This window comes from Cryptotermes secundus, unplaced genomic scaffold, assembly GCF_002891405.2.
Source record: "Cryptotermes secundus unplaced genomic scaffold, Csec_1.0 scaffold22, whole genome shotgun sequence".
Lineage (NCBI taxonomy): Eukaryota > Metazoa > Arthropoda > Insecta > Blattodea > Kalotermitidae > Cryptotermes > Cryptotermes secundus.
In genome coordinates, this window is record NW_019742961.1 from 5,885,781 (window position 1) to 5,901,696 (window position 15,916).

Here is a 15,916-nt window from a genome sequence, read left to right on the forward strand (position 1 = left end):
GAACTAAACTATCACAATTCGATCATATATTCCGAAATGTTGTGTCGTCATACTGATCTATAACGTTAAATATTCAAAATAATTTTACGAAATAATTTTATGCTTCATCTGAGAAGCCAAAACAGCAATCAGAAGCCTTCCACACCTTAGATATAGGGTTCTCGCGATTCACAGAAATCAATTATGAATATGACACCCCACGTTTCTAAGTCGTCAACGGTACAGACCGCTATAGACGTTTATTACGGTATTGATTCAGCATCTCCCCTCCCACATCACGCAGTTTCGCTTCCTACTCCTACCGACAGAGGCGTTACCGTAGGATATCGCAGCCCTCGAACATCTGGTTGTTAGTGCCGTCGAAGGAACAATTCTGTGGTGATCCCATTACATATCAAACCTAGAGAGAGGAGAATTTTCGTTAAGGATATTGGCGGTAAGTGTGTTATATATACTTTCAATTGAAACTCATCTGTTTCTTCTTCTTCTTCAGGTTCTGCTAATACCGGACAAAACGTAAGCTATTAGACTGTAAAAATCTCAAGTTCTATCCCCCCCCCTTTCTAGTAACGTCTGTAGTCCTGTGTTCATTGATATTACGAAAAGACGTGCAGGTTTATAATCAAGTGGATACCAGGTTCGTAAGAGGAAGTTGGGGTGTAGATATTGACGGCGATAGGGGAGCCACCCACGTATCTGCTCCTTCAGCTGTATTTTTGGAAGAGCAGCAAAATAAAAAACTGGCAAGAAATATACCAGGAATTAGTTTTACTGTTAAATGTACTTACTTACTTACTCATGGAGATGAGCCCTTCTGGAGGAGCCGCCAATTCTGCAGCTAGCTGAGAAATTCCCAGCCTTTTATGGAACCCGAAATTTCATTACCGTGTACACAAGAGTCCTCCACTGGTCCCTATCCTGAGTCAGATCAATCCAATCCATACCATCTTATTCTATCTCTCTAAGATCTATTTTAATGTTGTCCACCCACCTACGCCTTGGTCTTCCCAGTGGTCTCTTTCCTTCTGGCTTTCCCACCAATATCCTATATGCATTCTTTGTCTCCCCCATTCGTGCTACATGCCCTGCCCGCATCATCCTCCTTGGCTTGATTTACTGTTAAATGTGGCTTCATGTATGTTTCTACTGAGATACAATTCTCAGCTGATCCGAAAAGTATTCTTTAACGGCATAATTCTAAATTAGTAAGTACATTGTTTGCCTGTCATCCCCTGGGAAATGTCCCAGAGGCGCTGTTTCCTGTACTAGAGGCTGCAGTTTCGTGGTGCTTGTCTGTTGCACATGTATATTACTGCATGGCAAAGTGGCTACCACGTTTGCAAAAGACGTTAGTTTCTCTGTCTTTTCCGTAACAGGATCTACACTTCTGCGTTCGTTGCCTGTTGTTAAGAGACATGTTGATGCATAATCAAGTGGCTACCAGCTTTATAACAGGCAATTCGAGTCTGCAATTCTCTTCCCGTAGAAGACGCCCTAGTTCTTTGTTAATGATCAAATCAAAGAGGATAAGCATATACAGTAGCACGCATGGGAGAATAGTGCATACAGGGTTTAAGTAAGAAAACCTGTAGGAAGAGGGCACTAGCAAATCCTCGACGTAAATAGGTGAATAATATTAAAATGGATTTTGAAAAGTATGATGGGGATTTTAGACTGGATGCACCTACTGGGTATAGAGACCATTGTGAGCACGGCATTGAACCTTCAGGTTTCATAAAATGCTAGGAATTTCCTGTACAGCTGAACAACTGCTAGCCCACCTTCATAACGTTGGTTGCTTTGATAGGCAGGCAGGTGGATAAATGCTGGCTGCCTGCCTGGATGAATAGGTGGATGGTAGGATGGATGGACGGACGAATGTGTCATATTTGAAACATATTCACTACCTGCCGAACTTAGGCAACTCGCCACTCTACAATACCCGCTTGCGAATAATAAATTTTCTTAAAATCTTGTAATAGCATGTACAAAGTAAGAGGATTCAGAAGATTTCAATGAGCAACAATAGAACTTGATCATAAGAACGCGCTTGGTTGGCAGCCGATGTTTTCATTTACTGCTCATCATAAAGTCTGACTATGTGAAGTGGGCCTAAGATAGAACCAAGCGTGTTTAGCGAAGGGAACGTTATCCAGCATAGGACATCGTTCTTCCACAACTACGCACTATGTAACGGCTGTTTGTTTACGGTCCGGCAGTAACAAGCACCGTGGAAGGAACTGCAACATCTTCACTGTCTCATGACCGTACTCATCGAACACATAAGTGAATGTCCTTCCTTCGTTCATTGTCTCGTTCCGGAATGTCTCCTGGCCCTTGAAGAAGAAGAAGAAGAAGAAGAGAGTACGGAGGCAGAGGCAGAGAACAGAAGGAAAGATTGGGTATGAGATGAAGAAGGTGATTAAATAAGATGGGAAAGACAAAGGTTAAGTTGAGTAGAAGAAACATGAGAAAGTTATGAAGGAGGCGGAATAATAGGCGAAAGAAGATAACAAAAAGAAAGGAAAGCAGATAAGTCGTCTCCATTGCTTGCATTTTTCGGCAATGCACGAGTCTGATGGATGTAGACTTCTGAGTAATGCCTTGGGTAGGAAAGGCTTATTAAAGACTGACGCTGTTATCCAGTTGTTCTGCAAGGGACAACGTCGACGCCTGTAAGTGGGAGGTGTCAGACCGGAATCTTAACGGAACTACAATGTCTCCTGATCAAGGTTTTGCATGATTTTATTCTGGTTCTCTAACAAAAACAGCTATTTATTTTATTCAAACCGAAGACGAACGTCTCTCTCCAAATTCGTACCTACACACAATTCATATTCACCGTCTCACCTCGCTCGATAAGCTGTGTTGACAAGACAGTGGCATGAATCAGTAACCAGAGGAGGAAAGCCTGTACTTCCCAGTGAGATGGGGGTGTCGTGTCGCGGCCAGACTGTAAGGCCTACATCCGTTTTTGTCTGTTCCAAGAACAGAACTCCAGATTCTGAAAGAACAAACTGGCTCCAGCTGCAGCTATTCTGTCTTACACATGGTAAATGCTCAGTTCAAATCTTGACGGACATATATTATCCTGAAGAGATCTACCTTCTGGATATAACGCCGCGTAGTGTGTTGAAAGCCAACCGACATTTCGAAGGGTAATATCGTCTGCATCTGCAGTGTTTAATGCTAAGCATGAAGCAGGCAGCAAGAAAAACATTTCTTTGAACTGACTACACGGCATTCTATCTCATATGAGAGAACTCCTTACAACCATCGCTGTGAGAACCTTAAATGCTACATCGATTATTCAGAGTGGCGCTTTCCAATTTGTTTCCTAGTCCCTTCATGTAAATGCTAGGCTATTTCCATATTTACTAAGCAGCCCTTATAAACTCTCCGAAAGCATTTATCATTTCATATCACTTTAAGCTAAATAACCGTTGCAGATGTTGCAACGTCGTTAGGTCCAGTGTTTTGTCCCGGGTTCCAAATATCAGGCACCTGGCCGGCGTATATGATTCTTCGTCCATCGCGCGACTGGTCGGAAGTGAATGTTGCCGAACGTGTGGACAGTAAGCTCATCTCTACGAGGTTTCAACATAAGAATGTTGTAGACACACAGCTCGCCCTCAGCCCAAATTACAAATTTTTGCAACATGTCCCCTGTCATTATGTCATGATACTGTTCTGATGCGAATTTCTTCCCACGACAACGCTTGAGAATATTGACGGACACCTGCGCTTACACGTTTATCTTTTATTGCGGACATTATCTCTACTTGTGTTATGCATAGTTACCAATTCCACAGAGTGTAAATACCCGAGTAAGAAATTGCGTGTGATTCTGATAACTGAGACCCCTTTCCATTCCCTTCCGGTAGTGCAACAAAAACGCTGCTACACACGGACGCCCTCGGGGACAAGTTCACTGCTAATCATAGAGCTTCCGGTGCTGCTGGGAGCCCGGCTGATAATTAGGTCATTACATTACATACTGCGGGACATCTGTACCCCATAAAAAATAAACGCCGATCACCTGGTCTGAGGCATGAACCGTCTTCTTCCACTCGAACCCTGCGATCGTGGTTTCGAATCTTGTTCGAGTATTGGATGACTATGCGTTTATTGTGTTTGTGTTGCTCTGTGTGTAGGTAGCGACCTTTCGACGGTCTGATCTCCCGTCCAAGGAGCCCTAACGACTGTGTATGGATTTAGAAACTGAAAAAGAAACGGCCAAGGTCCACAAGGGCTGCAGAGCCATAGATAGCTAGATTGAGAGTTACAATTATGGAGTTGAGAAGGCCTTCAATTAATAAAACTAAATAGCATTAGTGGTTATTTAAAAAATCCAAAAAAGCAAGTACGTAATACTGGCATCGCTGCAATTCGGAACTTAAATACAGCACCGTGGCGACCCTCAGTGGAATGACCTTCATATAGAATTTTATTAGGATCGACTACTGCTTTCAAAGGGATCGTTTGTCATCATCGTTAAATGAGAAAGGAGCATTTGATATGGACGCCATCCTGACTCAAGATGTGTATATTTAGACAGCGTCGTTAGAGAGACCACAAAAATATATGGTTCCCCATTCACTGTGCGGTCAGTCATGCGAGGCGGACATCAGAAATACGTCAGAGTCCTGCCTACAGCCAAGCTCATTGATTATTTACTGTCTCTAGTAGTAACAACGTTTTGATTCACGTAACATGATGGGACTCAGCAGGATAAATGATTTGAATGAGACATCATTTCGTTCATGGACACTATTTCTCCATCTGCATAAATATTTTACCTCAAAACTCTGAAAAGAGGCGGCTTGAATCTTGACACGGATGCACACATAATATTAACATGAATCATGAATAATTTTGTGGCACGCCGTAGCATAGTTGGTTGAGGCACTATGCTACAATTCGATTCCCGATGAAGTGGATTTTCTTTTCAAATTATCTGATCCTTCCAGCCCTGGGGTCGACTCAGCCTCTAACAGAAATGAGTACCAGGATTCTTCCTGGGGGTAAAGAGCGGCCGGCGCGTAAGGCTGACAACCTCGCCTCCATCTGTGAGCCGATTGTCTAGAAAATGTGCGAACCTCGACGTCTCACAAACTTATGGGCATCCACGTCCCGTTACAAGGATAGTTTTACCTTTCGTATCTTTATCGTGCATATTCCTTTAATTTCTGTGAGTGTGGTTCATTGGTATATTTTGTGATGGTGAAGAAGTTTCGGGCTAACAGGATCAGAGAATGCTCTTACAGTGGCCACGCGGTCCAATGCTCTGTCATTGATCAATGGAATACTGGGATTGTGGGTTTGAATCTCGCTCAGGGAATGGATGTATTTACGCGATTCCTTCTGTGATTCTGTTCTCTTGAGATCGGTTGATTCTCTACCTAAGGAGATCTACAAAACATCTGAAAGGCTTACAGTTTCAGAAGTTAATCCTGAAATCGAATTAGACGGGAAGGGGGTAGGCTGATCGGTAAAAGCTAAAGAAGAAGAAGAAGAACAGGAGGAGGAGGAGGAGGAGGCAGACATTTCCATGATTCAGTAAATGTGCAATGAAGACAGTGTACCGTGGTTTTCGTTAGGTGCTTAATTGGCGTTTTTTTAAGTTAACTTAATCAATTCATTATTTACTTCAGTTGCGTTTTTCCTTTAGTAAGCATTAAACAGCCGGTCACACTAGCCGCGCGGTCTAAGGCATGAAACATCTTCGCGTGCTCGAACACCGGGATCGTGGGTTCGAATTTCACTCGAATTTCACTGTGTACGTTTACTCTGTGTTTGTGTTGTTCTATGTGTAGGTAGAAGCATTGCGACGGGCTGATCCCCCATCCAAAGAGATATACCGACTATGTACAACATTAAGAAGCTGGAAAAGCGACCGAGGTCTAAAGGGCTATAGAGCCATAGAGAGAGAGAGAGAGATAAATATTAAAGGCTTTTACGTGATTAATCAATTATATCCCTACGCCTTGTCGTAGTTTGACGCAAGAATGATCTATACGTGAAAGTAAAGTAAAAAAAAAAGTAAAGCTATCCCTGTACCAGACCGTGAAAGCCCATAGGGCTGTGAGACGTTGAGGGTCCCACATTATCTACACAATCGGCTCATAGATGGCGGTAAGGTTGTCAGCCTTACGCGCCGGCCGCGCTTTACTCCCCAGGAAAATTATTTAATTAATTCCTAGTACTCATTTCTGTTAGAGGCTGAGTCGACCCCAGTGCCACAGTGCGGCCGGAAGGATTAGGTCAATTGAAAAAATTCCAGTGACCTCATCGGGTCTTGAACCCGCGACCTTCCGGCTTGTAGCATAGCCCCTCAACCAACTACGCTACCCCATCTATACGTGAAACATCCAAAACAATTTATTTCTGGAGGAGGACGGGAGTGTAGGTGGTTATATATTATCACGAGAAAACTGATAGAATTCTATTTTACACTAATATATAGATATACAGTATATATACATATAGATAGCATATTCCAATGTAGAGTTACGTGTTATTTTTCTCTCACAAAATCTATTTTGGTAACAAATAAAACGGCTTTGTATTGGCTGTAAATAGCACACATATAGACCGGAAGGTAGGTACCGGCTGGCTGTTAATTCAGTTTATATATGGTTGAATAATTCACCTACCCTACGCAGGTTAGATAAACGCTGAGCGCAGTCTTGTCAATAACCCCCACCCCACCCCCCACACATACAGGCAGTTTGCTGCTTACGTAAAATCAATGCCAGTGACGTCATTGCCCTGGTTGACTGGTTTCCTTATAATGCTTAGGGCACCCCCATTTTAGCACAGCATCAGACACGAGGCAGCGATGGTTAGGTCACAACCTCTGGAGGATACAGAAGGAGGCGAAGGGGAATCCTATTCCATACTCAGCTGACCAATCAGCAGTCTTTTCTTGAAATACTGAAAATACGTGTACATAATCTTGGTTCAGTAAGTAAAGTACCTCGATAATAGAGAAATGTTATATCGTTACAAAAATTAACATAGTTGTACTCTGCTCATTAGTAAGTTCCCAGTTAAAGTGCCCGAAATAGTTGGAAGTGTAGACCATATTGGAAAAATAAAATAACTCCTTCTTTCGCCATAATCTGTTTCACGCTTTTAATTGCATGAAGTTAGATAAATCCTCAGCGTGTAAAAGTAAAGAAGTTCGCCGATTACAGTAGCCGCGCGGTCTAAAGGGGCCCATACACGTACGAGTCTGGCTCGCGAGTCCGATTCGGCTCGGGTTCCAATCAGCCAAACTCGTCCGTGTATGTTTCGCAAAGTTGTGGGTCAACTCATGCGTTTGTGGTGAAATTAATCCGAGTCCGGCTCCCGAGTCAAGCTCGCCGAGCCAGACTCGTACGTGTGTGGCTCCCTTAAGACACGAACTGTCTTCGCTCGCTCGAAGGTTGGGATCGTGGGTTCGAGCCCCACTCAGGACATGGATATCTATGCGTTTATTCTGTGCTTATGTCCTTCTGTGTGTAGGTAGCGGCCTTGCGACGGGCTGATTCCGCGTCCAAGGAGTCCCACCGACTGTGTACAGATTAAGAAACTGAAAAAGCGACCAAGGTCCACAAGGGCTGTAAAGCCATAGAGAGAGAGAAAGAGAGCTGGAGAAATGTTGTTGTCTTCCTCTTTGCCCTTATACATGTTGCTTCCAATGTGATGGATATGGAGGTGATTATGACCGTGTTGAAAGACAGACACGTCATGGTCGTAAAGACACGTCCCGAAAGTCTTATAATAAACCACCAGACGTGCCCTGCCAATGTTCAGAGTGAGGTCTTACATAAGTGCTATCACATATATGTTTTTTCGAAGCATACTAGAAATATGAAATCACTTAAACTTTATAAAATAATCTGGTTGTATGAAAAATTCATTGTTTCATATAATGGCACTTCTTTAGTATGAAATACCTGTAGCCGTCTCAAGTGTATGAAGGGCAGACACAGTGACATCCATGCCGAAAACTCGAATGTAAAATGAGGAATATACTACATTACTTTAGAGTATTTATATATACATAAAACACTTGAAGGCCCCACAAGTAACTGAGGGTGAAACATAATGAAGTCTATGTTACAAACTGAAACGTAGAAGGAAGTTGGTATGGACGATACAACTTCAATATATTTATGTATATAGAAAAGCGTAGTTGGTTGAGGAACTATGCTACAAGCCGGAAGGTCGCGGGTTCAAGTCCCGATGAGGTCATTGGATTTTTTTCAACTGACCTAATCCTTCCAGCCGCACTATGGCCCTGGGGTCGACTCAGCCTCTAACAGAAATGAGTACCAGGAATACTCTTGGAAGATTCTTGGGGGTAAAGGGCGGCCAGAGCGTAGGACTGACAACCTTGCCGCCATCTATGAGCCGATTGTCTAGAAACTGTGGGAACCTCAACATCTGACAACCCTATGGGCCTCCACGACCTGTTACAGGGATACCTTTACTTTTTACTTTAATTTTATACAGAAAATATCTGCAAACGTCTCAAGTTCATGACAGTCAGAGATCATGGAACCTAAGCCGAAGCATTAAAAGCAGATAATATTAAAAGCTTTATTCTTCTACGGTAATCAAAATTCCTTCATGGAAAAATTTAACGATTTCTGTAACTGTTTACTGCTACCTAATAATTATTGAATCATTAAAAACCCTTTCCTCTTCTTAAGGTTCGGCTACACAGAGCGCAACGCTATGTTCGCTACGTACGCTACGTACGCTGTGTACACTGTGCGACGCAGCTAACATAGGGAACACAGCGTACGTAGCGTACTGAAGTCTGTGTGACCAGTCACATTGGCAATAATGGGAGATATTCTTCTGTTCGTATAGCGAACATAGCGTACGTAGCGTGCGTCGCGTGCGTAGCGCTCTGTGTGGCCGAACCTTTAATGTCTGCTTTCTATTTTGCGATATGTTCATCCTAGCAAGGCAATCTGAAATGCTGTTTCAGAAACTTCTTCTTATTACTACTGGTTACCCATATAACGGCCGAATTTGATGGGGGGTACCGATTTCTCTGTAATTCTTCTCGTTCATTTCTCCCCCTTATCATCATTCCCTTCATCCTTTCGTCCTCCCTTCCTTCAAGTTACTACGTCATCTCCGTTCCTCCATACGTTTGTCCATTCCATACCTTCACGTCCTTCCGTCCTTTCTCTTTGTTCACTACTGCATTGTTGGCATGAGCCACTGCTGTTGAGATCCCACTGTTACAATCCAATTATTTTTGTTTCACAAACTCGCCGTTACGACCTCATTGTTGTCACGATTCGATGCTTTTCCTTCGGAGGAAGTGCCCCTGAAACAATGTGACTTGGGTTAGAATAAAAGCACGTATATTTGGGGAGAAACGTTGGTTCACACAAGGTGTGCAGCGCCACATCTCAAAAGACGACATTCTTCAGAGTTAGAAGTTGATGTAAAATACAAAATTTAAAGAAAAAATGTACTTAAAAAGTCCGCATCTTAGAATCGGTAATAGAATTTTGTAGTTGAATTTTATTTAAAAGCTGTCCCATTTAACGACTGGGAGAATTCATGCAAGCAAACATTTCCAAACAAGATTCCAAGTATGAAAAAAGTCGTCTTCTGGGATCTGGCACCGTGTATTCTTAGTTTTAACCGACGTTTCACAGGAACATATCGCCTCCATCTTCAGGGCAGTTGAATTCCGTTGCGAATACACAGAGCAGTAGCTGCAGCTACAGTATTCTCTCTGTATTCTCTCAGCTGCTCTCTGTATTCGCAACGCAATTCAACTGCCCTGAAGATGGAGGCGATATGTTCCTCCGGAACGTCGGTTAAAACCAAGAATACACGGCGCCAGATCCAAGAAGACGACTTTCTTCATAGTCATCGCCGTGAAAACCTCAAAACTTACAAGATTCCAAGTAAATCGGTATTCTATTGAATTTTTAATCGGTTTCTTGAAACTTGGCCTCTCACGCCTCAAGTACAGTAAACAGTAAAAAGTAGATAATTCAGTATTGAAACTCAGATATACTTCCATCATATTTCCGTCACCTCGCTGGCCTAGATATTTCTCGTTAGAACTAAAGTCTAGAGCAGAACCTCATGTCCCATACTCTGAAGTGACGATGCAGAGCTAAATCCAGAACACTTATTTCAGGCAGAAAGAAAGAAAGAAAGAAAGAAAGGGAAATGACTATGATTGATAAAATGAATGTGCTACTAACAGGTTTCAGTTTTCCGATTGATTTCAGTTGCATAGGACAAGAGTGAAAATGGATTTTCTTTAAGAAAACCTATCTTTCATCCAATTTCTAACACGAATGGTCGACACCGTTAATGCCAAAGTTCGCCGTTGGTCACGATACCGAGCTAGTTCCACTTACGTTCAATGCTTACAACTTCAATCCCTAAGAGACAACTTAATATTATCTTTCCATTTCTTTCTTCATCTTCCAAGTTGATATTACTTCACCGGTGTTCTATATCAGTTGTCTCTCCAGTCCTGTCTAATTCCCAGTCCATCGTAACTTCCAGAATTAATTATTATAATATTTCTGCACAGAATAACTTCACTTTGTGGGACAGTTCTAAAATTCGTCTGATTCTTGTGACTGTTATGCAGAAATAAAAAGGGACTATGTTATTTTATGTGATTGCGTACAAGTTGGTTGCGAGTACAGAGACGAGTGCTCTGTAATCTCTCATACTTAACTCAATTTGCACTTAGAACTAATTCTAAATAGGAACCAGGATAGCTCAGTCGGTATAACGATGGCTGGTGTTCGAGTCCCGGCAGGTGTAAAATTTTTCTCTTCTCCACTGCACCCACACCGGTTCTGGGACCCTCCCAGTCTTCCACAAAACAGTTACCGGGGGCTGTTTCCCTCGTGGGTGAAGCCGACAGGCTATGAAACTGACCAACCACCTCCACCTAGTGCCTAGTTCGAGTTTGGTTGAGCTACACCTCTACTCCCCAATACGTCTTCATGACTTGATGCTTCACTACTTAGGGACAGGGACAAATATATCGTTAATAATTCCAAATTCTAGTAGGCCTGCCACTAAGGATATTAAACCGCAATAAATCGCAAAAAAGATTACGCCTGAAAATCCCTTCTCGAACCCGAGCCATCAGAATAAAAATTAAATGGGATTTACTTCTATGAATCTTCATATCGTGGCCGTCTGGGTTATGGAGCCTTGTAGTCAGGTAGGCGTAAGAACATTGCCCACATTATCAGAGATAAAAGTTAAGGAAACAGGTTCCACCGAAAAGTTTTATACTCATGTACCAGACTATACGGTGTCATAACTCAGAAATTTACTACATGAATATTCACCGCCCTGGAAACATTGAATTGCATGCGAATATTTTATTTTGCGTCTAATGCTTCATAATTAACCGGCTCTCGGCTGTATATAAAAATTCGTGGAATATTTTGAGGGTTATTCTGCACCGTGAAATAGAAAGAAAGGCAAAGAAAGCCGACTGAACAAGGTTACTCGGCATTTGCCTGTACTCAGCGAAGCGTCCCCCTTATCTTGTTACATATCCTGCGGGAGTGCACATCTGCATGGCGAATTGACAGCCATCTTAGGTGATCTTATCAGGTATTATTAGATGGTAACTTAGTTCAGGCTTCTAAATGAATGCTGAGTACCTCAGGCCTGCTTAGGCGCAAAGAGCCATGGAACTTGAGGCCTATAAACAGATTTAAACAGGCCGTTCCATAGCTCAGGCGGTTAGTCACCGGCTTCCCAATGTGGAGGGCCGGGTTCGAGCCCAGGCCAGGTCATGTGGGATTTGTGGTGGACGAAGTGGTACTGGGAAAGTTTTTCTCCGAGTTCTTCGGTTTTCCCTGCCAGTTCTCATTCCACCGACTGCTCCACACTCATCATCTATCATCCGGGGCTGGTACAATAGGCCAGTTAGTGGCCAATGTACCAAGTGGACTCAGTCTCGCCCCACCTCAAGAAACCAAAAAAAAAAAAAAAATTAGAAAAACATCAACTGAACTGATGAAGGCATTCTTTTTGTTCTTCTTCTACCTTCTTCTAACTTCTTCTAACTCTTAATCTTATATGCAGTTGGTAGGACCCCTTGGCCGCGCCGTAACTCAAGCGGTTAGTCGCTGGCTTCCCACCGCAGCGGCCCGGGTTCGATCCCGGGTCTGGTCAAGTGGGATTTATGGTGGACAAAGTGGCGCTGGGGCGGGATTTCTCCGAGTACTTCGGTTTCCCCTGCCAATCTTTATTCCACAAAATTCTCCATCATCATAATCACCCGGGGTAGGCTACAATAGGCCAATCAGTGGCCGCCGTGCCGAGTGGTCCCAGTTGGACTCCACCCTCCTCTAAGCGAATTTAAAAAAAAATAGGACCCCTTAGACGGAGAATCAGCCCGTCGCTACCTACACAGGACAACAGAAACTCAGAATAAAAGCAGACAGACTTCCGTTCATCGAGTGGGATTCGAAACCACGATACCAGCGTTTCAGCAATAGATATTTCGTGTTAGATCGTCTGGCCACTCTGATCGGCTCCGACAATTTGGAAGTAACAAATCTTGCCTAGATGTTAACAGGCCCTTTCCGATTACGAGACAGCAGTAGACAGTAGTGTTATGTCATTTTGTGTAGTCTCTTGAACAGATTCAAATTAAAAACATATATTTTCATCATGGCCACTATGGTCTGTTCTCAGTTAGTGCCATAGGATGCTATCTCCACATATGGAGTGCTGAATAAGTATTTTCACAAAACCGACAAGAAGTGATCCCCCAAATTGGGGACTGGGCATTGGGCTAAACCCTTCACTCAGAAATAAAAACGAAGTAACAAAACGGGCCTCGGACTTGAGCCTACTGAAAATAGGGTCCAGTTTCTGGCTCCTTTTAAAAGCGATATTCAGTCTCCAGGTTTCATAAGAAGCGGAGAATTTCTTGATCACCTGAGAGAACCTCGCCTCAAGTGGCAGTCTGTTCCAGGGGCTTAACTAGCTAAACCGTCCTTCCATATCTGCATTGCGCCATATGGAGTCCAAAGGCACAGCGAAAACCATTCTCAGATCTAGCTGCAGCGATGAACTTGCCACTATAATATTATTGCTGTTTTTCATTGTGGTATTGTGGTTCAGTCAAGTAGATGCTGGTTGGAAAAAGGCAAAGTTAGAAACTCTGCAAAAAAAACCTTGAAGTTGGTCTAATAAGGAGCGAAACATTTTCGGAAATTAGAATCATATAGAAAGTAAAATATAAAGCTATCCCTGTAACAGGCCATGGAGGTACATAGGGTTGTGAGACGTCGAGGTTCCCATATTTCCTGGATAGCCGGCTCACAGATGTCTGTGAGGTAGTTCGCCGTAAGCCCCCCAGAAAAATTCCTGGTACTCATTTCTGTTAGAGGTTGAGTCGACCCCAGGGCCATAGTGCAGCTGGAAGGATTAGGTCAACTAAAATATCCGGTTATCTCATCGGGAATCGAACCCGCGATATTCTGACTCGTAGCATAGTGCCTCAACCAACTAGGCTACCGCTTGCTGCCATTAGATTCAAGGCGGTCGATAAGAATTCAACAGAAATAATATGCTTGGGTGGTATTCTATGTTCACTTCAGCATATTCCTGCCCCATTCTCTTCAGTACTCTTCCTATACTCATCATTGATTTCTGATATGATAGATAAATATGGATTTACTTTCTCCCACTCCTTAGCCCGCGCCTTCACCTCTTGTTTACTGGAATGGTCCAGAATACCCGGCCTTCTCTCGGAGATGGCGAGAGCACGAGGAAAGGTCGTGTGACCTGAATACGTATAGAAAACAGGATTACTTAGAGAATGCAATAAAGGCAAGAGGAAGGCAGACGTTACGCGTTTTGAGTTTAGTTGGAGACGAAAGGAAGGAAGGGAAGTTGCTGGAAGCAACGACAAAGCCTGCAAACAGTATATAGCGTTGAAGATACCTTAATAAAGTGAAAACCGGGATGTCAGTGCATAAAAATGGAAGGCTGTGCTATATATAGAACTGCATTTGGACTCGTGAATGAAGATGAAATCAGGCAGTATCTGTCTGCAATCTGTATTGCACGACTGCAGAGTATTGTCAGCCAGGGTAGTGTTCCTGTAACTGGGAACCAGAGTTACCTTCAGCCATTGCAGCCCTGTGAATGCTATATATACAGCTTGCTTCAACATACAAACACTTTGTATTCCGCTCAAAGGGTGTACTTATGTGTCTCATATGATTCTTATAATAAGCAGCGATTATTTCCTTAAACAACATTGATCATTCTTTCAAGATTAACTTCTGTAAAGAGTACTATCTTCTGTCCTATAACGCCGTTTAGTCCGTTGAAAGTCAACCGACGTTTCGGAGGATAATATCACCCCCAGCTTCAGTGTCGAATAAAATATAAAGGTAACGTCCCTGTACTTAACTAAGTAAGCACTACGACATGAAGGCGTATGGGGGAGTGGATGCATAGACCCATGTTTTCTTGATCTCGGCACTAGTTGGATGTGAGTGGTCAGCTTCACGCCCCGGGCCGCTTTACCCCCTTGGAAAGAGCCCCCGGTACCCATTGTATAGGAGGTTAGGTGGACCCCAGAGTCGGTCTCGACAAATTGAAGAAGAGAAAATTCTTGACCCTACCGTGACTCGAATTCTGACCCCACGGTCATCGAGCCAGTAGCTAGTCGCTATACCGACAGAGCTACCCCGGCTCACTCAGTGTGGAATAAGCCGATCAAATACCAGCGAGAAAGCAGGTGGGGCACACTTATTCTGTGGGGTCTGTTAGAGAGACCTAACTTCAATCACTGGACTTCTGGTTAGCTCTAATTGGATCAACAGACTGGGTGTCTCTCAACCCCTTCATCTGAGGAAACTTCGTGTTGTTTAGAATGTCGCATGACGGACAAAGTCAAAATACCATTTATCGGAGAAGCGGAGAGCACTGCTTATAAGTGACTGCGCTTCTGGCAAAACAGAATTTCGATTTAGGAAATTATGATGTGATCGCAACTGAAAGTTTCTTGAAATTTATTGATCCTTCAAAGACTGAAACACTACGACATTTTATAAACAGACAAACTCCGTGGCCTGTGGTCCTCAAGCGAAATATACCGACCGAGCGACCGTCGCTTGTCGGCGAATTTACTGACAACTTTAGTTGATAGAGGGTGCCGGGTAGTTAGCGCAACGGATCCCCACGGCCGTTAATTTCGGTTTTCTAGACCGGAGCTGCTATCCTCACGAGGCTGAGTGGACCCCGTTCCAGACCCACTACTTCTCAGAAAATATGGTAGCCCCGGGAATCGAACCCGGTACCTCAGGATCTGTAGCTAGGAACTCTGACCAGTAGACCACAGATGGAGTTTTATGTAATAAAAATTATTGTCGGAAAAAGGTTTCTCATTTTCGTTGTAACTTCTTATTGACAATTATTGTTGCTGCTTGCTACATGTCTGCAAGTATTACAAAGGAAAGATACTTTAATATTTATCAGATGATTCTATTTGATGTTAACTAATAATGTAGAGGTCTCATTCCTGCATACCCTGTTGGATCCACGTAATTTCTCCGATTAGCATTTAAACATCCTCATTTTAAAATTATGTTATCGTTATTACAAATACAGTAGAACTTGGTTATAACGTCATCAAATAGTGTCGTTATAAACGAGTGTCGTTGTAACCGAAATGGGCACTTCCACAGTAGCCTTATGTTAGTCACGAAAAATCTACCAAAAACCGAGTTAAAATGTTGCATTTTTTAGTGAAATACGTAGTTAAGTACAGACTAACGTAACATTAACGTGGAATTGCCCAAATGTGTAATATCAAAGACATATTACAGCGCTTTTCACTGACAATACACACCGCACTAATACTGTATATTAAAGGTAGGCC

General features: G+C 43.0%; 1 long non-coding RNA gene across 1 annotated transcript in view; it reads left to right on the forward strand.

Moving 5' to 3' along the window:
* The first annotated feature begins 298 nt into the window (after positions 1 to 298).
* Positions 299 to 15,916, forward strand: part of LOC117283009 — a 57,862-nt gene continuing 42,244 nt past the window's right edge. The window contains exon 1 of the long non-coding RNA XR_004513994.1: positions 299 to 436. This is a non-coding gene — a long non-coding RNA (uncharacterized LOC117283009). The remainder of the gene's footprint in view (positions 437 to 15,916) is intronic.